Source organism: Seriola aureovittata, chromosome 4, assembly GCF_021018895.1.
Source record: "Seriola aureovittata isolate HTS-2021-v1 ecotype China chromosome 4, ASM2101889v1, whole genome shotgun sequence".
NCBI lineage: Eukaryota > Metazoa > Chordata > Actinopteri > Carangiformes > Carangidae > Seriola > Seriola aureovittata.
This window is the reverse complement of record NC_079367.1, coordinates 26,346,507-26,352,950: the sequence shown is the minus strand read 5'-3', so window position 1 is coordinate 26,352,950 and position 6,444 is coordinate 26,346,507.

Sequence of the window (6,444 nt, the reverse complement as noted above, 5' to 3'; positions counted from 1 at the left end):
GTTGCTCTTCCCAAATGAATTGGTACAAATAGGTTCTATTAAGGGGCCAACTCAGCGAATTTGTGGCCAGATTTAGAGACTTTTTTTCAAACAGACTGGGTATAAACATGGTATATCATGTAGATTGTGTATGGATGCCAACCAGGGGCTTAGGGCTACACCTCGTCGCCTGCCTCTAATACAGGCCTGTTACCTTCCGCAGTTGAGGTAGATAAAGGCCCGGGTCACTTTTTGAGGAAATACAGTCATTAAAAATGTGGATCCCAGACGGAGGCTGTGAGACAGAATAAGAAAAATTTTATGTCACTTCTGATTTTCTCTCTGAGAAATTATTTTACAAGTAAATAAAACCGAAAACCCATCGCAGTCTTTGTTTTTAATTCATGTGTTTGGTGATTTGGTCGGACAGTTTTAAACTCAGGATTTCACGGGAATCACTGAGTGACCAATACATTGTTGGCGTTAGTCTTTTTTTGACAATATGAAAAATACAGAATGTCTACAGTGACACTAAATGACATTTAAATGCTGAAATACACCAATCTTACCAAAGTGAATCATATAATGGGGCTGGAAAAGGAAAGTGTGCCCAGCCTTATCCTTTAACTTGAACTGAAGGACTAAACACCTTGGAGATACAATTTTCACCAGACTGTAGCAAGACACTGAAGCAAAATCAAAGATGGATTTTTTTCTCTTTTCGTCCACAGTAAACAAAGTTGGTAAATCACAGGGCTGTGCAGCCGTACAATGTACCATGACTGACAGCTCTTATTGCTGCTACACTCCACTGATTCAATCATCAGTCATTTCAGTCTACAGCTGAAAGAACACACTGTACTTTGCACTGCTAACAGAAGGCACGTATGGTACAGTGCAGGTTGCACACCATCGCTTTAAACTGTGTTCCTGATGTCACTGTGCACTGTGTTCATGGCTGTACCTACATACAGAACTGCATATAGTAAGATGGACACTCCGACAGCGGCTGAACCTCTCGACAACAGGTCTGAGTGCAGTTTACTGAGGCTCAATGTGTGAGCTCTGACAGTTACTCCTTCCTGCCATTTGGAGTTGCGGTGTGTAGTTTTGCATGGTGCAGATTTAAGTCATTTAAGTGATTGTAAAAGTATTAATTTAGAGTTCAGTTTCCTACTGTATAAAAATTAATTAATTAAAATTTAATTCAAAGGGCAATGAGGAAGGAGTAAAAAAAATATTCAAAAGTCTGTTGAACAAATCCTTAGCATTTGTTTTAAGCTGCCTGGAGTCCCAGGTGGGTAGAGTTTACCTCAGTGACATCATTTGAATAAAGCCATGAAGGTTGTCAGCACTACAGAAGCTAAACTAACTCATTATATTGCCCTCCGTGACACAGAACACCAACCGTGAACCTCAGTACAATAAAACTATAAAAACTGTAATGGGTGTGTGTAAACTGTGTTTGGCTCGAGATGTGACCAGGTGGCAGAGGAGAGCAGATCTGATGAACATAGACGATCTCTGGTTACAGTGAGAGGACAGATGGTAGAGGAAGAAGAAGAGACAGACAAACTGAAAGAAAAGGAAAGACAGGAGGCTGATGGAGAGACACAGACATAAAAAAAAAAGACAAAGAAGTTAGCTGATTGAGGCTCACTTGGCAGATGCTGCACAGCAGAGATCAACGTGCAAGACAAGACGATACCTTCCGAATACAAACAGGATCAGCTCTGTTATGCTGTTTGCATCAGCTGCAGCACAGTCCAACACCTCTTCCCCGTCTGCCTGGCTGACTTCATGTTATTCTCAGGTCTTGTTAACACTTCACAAAGGCCTATTTTCAGCATCAATTTCAGCACCTATAACAGTTTGAACTGTTTCTTATTCTTGTGTCCTAGTTCAAAACTTAAGTTTTTTGCGCCTACAGCTCACCACCCAAAATCAAGTGTCCCTGCATGAAAATGGTTCCAACACTGTACAGCAGGTCACTATACTGCATGGAAACCAAAGAGTACAGAAAGTGATTTCACAGGTTAGCACCTTCTTGTCCGGGTGAAAGTGTGTTTAAATCAGTTGTTTGGTTGCATTGGAGGCCGGCAGACTCTTGAGCCTAGATGGCACATGGGGGGGGGGGGGGGGGGGGGGGTCATACTCAGTAAAGATACTGAGTTCAGTCTCAAATGGCCCTGGGAGAGTTTGACCTCTGACCTCTGACCTCTGAGTGCAGGGAGGCAAGCAAAAAGAGATTTCTTTCCTTTGGGCATCAATACAATTTCTGGAAATGTCAGCAATCACATTCAGACCCGTTTCCTACACTTGTAAGGACCTTTGATCAACTCAAAAATAAGCCCCAAATGGCAGCTGAACCCGTGCAGAAATGAGGATAAATAAAAACATCTTAATTTCTGAGGATTTTCCTCATCTTTCTCTCTTTGAGAGAACATTTGGTGTTCAGAAACACAGCAACCCACACCTAATTACTCTACATGTGTGTCAGAGGAATCAGAGTTACTGTACAAGAACCTGTCTCTCCCTCCTGCTCCATATCTGCAGGTGTAATTTAGGTTTAATTCATGGCAGAAATGTCCTTCAATTAAATTGTCTAAAAAAATAGGAACGTGTCACTTCCACGACATAGAAATAACCAAAGTAAATTAAAAGTACTAGTACTTAAAAGCACTTTGGTAAATGCTCGGAATATATACTTTAATACTGTTATTCTGAATTTAATAAATTGCCTCACTGATTTAAAAAATAAAACGTCATCCTACGCTGGACAAAAAACAGTCAGCTTAAGCAGCTGATCCCTCACTACAGGACCAGCTGTCCCTCACAAGCTCTTCCTTTGACCTACGTCTGACATTTTTCACACAACATTTTTATCTTGCCTTATTCTCTCACATGAGCTCAGCTCCTGAGATGCTTGTTGGGCAGAGCCTGTGCGTCTGTCTCACAGTTTAACTGAAATCGTTGTGACCTGTGGAGCTGCAGGAGGCTTTGGACCACAACACCCACCAAATGCTTTGAATGGCACATGTTACATCTTGGATCACCAACACCACAGCATTGATTAAATTCCCATGACCCCTTGCTGTCTCTCCACCTGCCGCTCAATATGGCTGTCTGTGAAGTTTAGTAGACTGCAGGGACGGTGAGTTAGTCCACAGACAGCTCTCTCAGATAACAACATCAGTTTACACGCATTTACAACTCTTAATGATATTTACACTGTGTTACACACAGAGAAACATGGTGTCTACCTTGCTTGAAATAACTGGAGAAACCATCACTACCTTGTTCAGCTGACAGAGACGCTCTTTTTTAAAAAAAATAAATGAAATAAGCCACAAAGCTCCACAGTCACCCCAGATATGATCAGGCTTGCATTTGCATTATATTTGTAAAGCAGGATGTAAAAGATAAAGAGACATAAGGCTGCAGGAGCGAGAGGAGATGCAAATGACCATCGTGGATCATCATGTATTCAAATACGGAAATGAATCATGTTCATAGATTAAAGCTGGCAATTTGTAATCACCATCCCTCTACCTAGTTGATGAGTGAGTAGTGTTTTCTAGAGAGCGTTTTGGCCTGTGAGGAACTTTAGTCACCTGATATCTCAATAAAAAGGAAGATATCAGCCTGATTTCTTCTACATTTCACTGTCCAATCCTAAAAACACTGCTGTCAGACCATAAGACAGCAAAACTCTGCAAGTGTTAAAACTCATTTCTCATTTAATGTAATGGGTGGAAAATGCACGAGGAACAAAAAAAATTAAAAAAAAAAAAAGAGTGAAAAAACATAATTTGAAATATAACAGAATAACGGAAATAGTTTGACCTAAAGTCAGTCTGTCCGGGAAAAGTCCCATTCAAACACATTTCACAGAGACATGTTTGTTTTTAATTTAAAATACAGACTTAATATAAAATAATAAAAACTAAAATGGCGACACATTGTTAATATTTTTATGTACTTTCCAAAGGTAGTGAGCCTAAAAGTGGTGAAAATAAACCAAAAAATTATCGATAAAATTAAGGTAGACAAAAGATTTGAAAAAAAAAAAAAAATAGAAGCTCTGAGAAATCTGAGATGACAAAATGGCATTCATATATGACGCAGCCAATCAGGCTAATTTGCACAGTCACTGAATATTTTAGGTGAATAAACTGGGGAATATTTTTCTTTCCATCGAATAATTAGCATTGTCAACAGGCTACATTAATGGGTTAATTTAATTGCATCTATCTAAACACGTTTTCAGGGCGCCTAATGAATAAATGCAAAGTCTGTCTAGACATTTGTGACTCAGATGAGAGCACTGGGACTGTCTGGCTGGAAGGAGCTGGGGCTCATTTTTCTGTTGTGTCTGATGAAGTGAGATGAGAAGCAGCTCACCGTTGTTGCAGTACTGTAGCAGCAGGTTGGTGCTGTCATACAGGCTCCCACACGAAGCTATCCTCTCCGACATCCTTCCCTCTTTTCTTATCCCGTCTTTCTCTCCAGCTCTTCCTCCTCTCCGTCCGGTCCTTTGTCCTCCTTTCACCCCTCTGGACCTCCTCTTCACGCCGTCACCCCTTCCTTTCTCCCCCACATTCATAAACAGACAAACACACACACCTTTACCTGCCTCGGCTTCCTCTCTCCCGCTCCTGCTTCGCTGCAAAGTTACACATTACATAAAAAATTACACTTCCGCTTTCTGATTTCAAAATAAGAGTTATATCGACCGTGATTATTTTTGTGTTTAATGTGTGCGCTTAAATCATCGAATATTATTTCAATAACATTTCATTGACTGGTACCATTTGAAAAGGCTACCCCCCCCCCATCCATTCATAAAAATTTTCATTTAGCCTGACACATTTTTATATTCACTATGTGCTGTTCACCGTTCACTTCAGTTTAACACTGTTCCCTTTCTCACACGTGTTCTGCTAAGAGCAATGTATGATGTTTATCATTTTTGACTACAAACTGTCAAACATTATTCTCTGTGGCCATGTCAGTTCAACAGATGCTTTGGTTGTACTTCTTCTCTCTTTTATTTTGAAGTGAGAACGCTTAGTTTTCCGGTAATCTAGGTTATTCTCGTTATTTTGACGAAACGTCGTCGCCTGTATCTGCCGTACCGCTGTTACTATAGCAACAGCCTCTCCACCAGCCCCGGTTCGTGATGATTGGAGGCGGGAGGGAGACAGAAATGAACATCACTGAACAAAGTGCAGTTTTTTTAATCTGAATAACACCGGAACTGCTGGAGTCGGTTGCAAACACGAGTCTTACAACCGCCTGAGGCTTCAATATGTGAAAAGAGAAAGGTGATTCCGGTGTGGATCACCTGAATAATTCATTGAGAAACGGTGTGCTACACCTAGCGCACGTGTTTGTAATTGATGCCAAAGACTATTCAAGCATGCTTAAAACGGAGGTTTAACCCTTTCCTCTGTAAATCATGTGCAGGAAACCGACCATTACTGCTTTAATTGCTAAAAGAGAAATTAGTGAATTAACCATTTCAGACCGTGAATAAAGCGGTGTTCCCATGCAAAAGGTAAAAAGAAAATAATAATATTAATAAATTTCAGCTGACTGGATTTCAACCTGTCAAAAACACAGTCACATTTACTTCACTCCACAATATTACCACATCTCTCTATCATTTCATGACCCTTTGTTGAATTTTCCTTTGCTTCAGCAAAGTCACATTTATTTTGGAACTATCTAGAGGAAACGTATGTTGTCAGATCTTACTTAATGTATTTTGTCTTGATGTAGGTCCTCACTGTGACCACTGAAGGACAGTAAACACACAATTGATATGATGTGAGGATCTCTGGACCAAAAGTTTTGTTAAAAAAACTTTTAATTCCTAATTTTTTTACAAAATCAGTGTGACTTTATATAATACACGCATAAATACTTAAGCGTATCGATATTAATGACTGCGCTAATGTTAACAATGTTTGTTAGCCACGAGTCTTCTTGCTGTTCCTTTCTATGATCATGGGTAGGATTACGGTCATGTCAGCCATCAGCATCATCAGTGTAAAGGCAGATACCATGCTATGCTAACACTTATGCTTTTTGTATGTTTTTTTCTTCTAATGTCATATTTTAACATCAAAACTAACATGTTTTTAAGCTCTGTGAATTAATTTAAGAGTGTGTCATTGTGGTAACTGGATTTATTTAGAATCCTGCAGGGCAGTAAACACTCAATTTCATGTCAACAGTCAACCCTACCAGCATTATGACGCATTATAACATGGTCTAGACAGGTAAGCTGTTGTTGAAGCACATCTTTATCAATACAGGTTTTACTAACTACACTGTTACTGTTATTACTAGTATTAGCCACACTAATAATGATATCTATTATATATTGATATTAATAAGGATTTTGTTTATATAGTGCTTTAGTTCCTCACTGTTGCCACTGGAGGGCAGTGGAGCCAA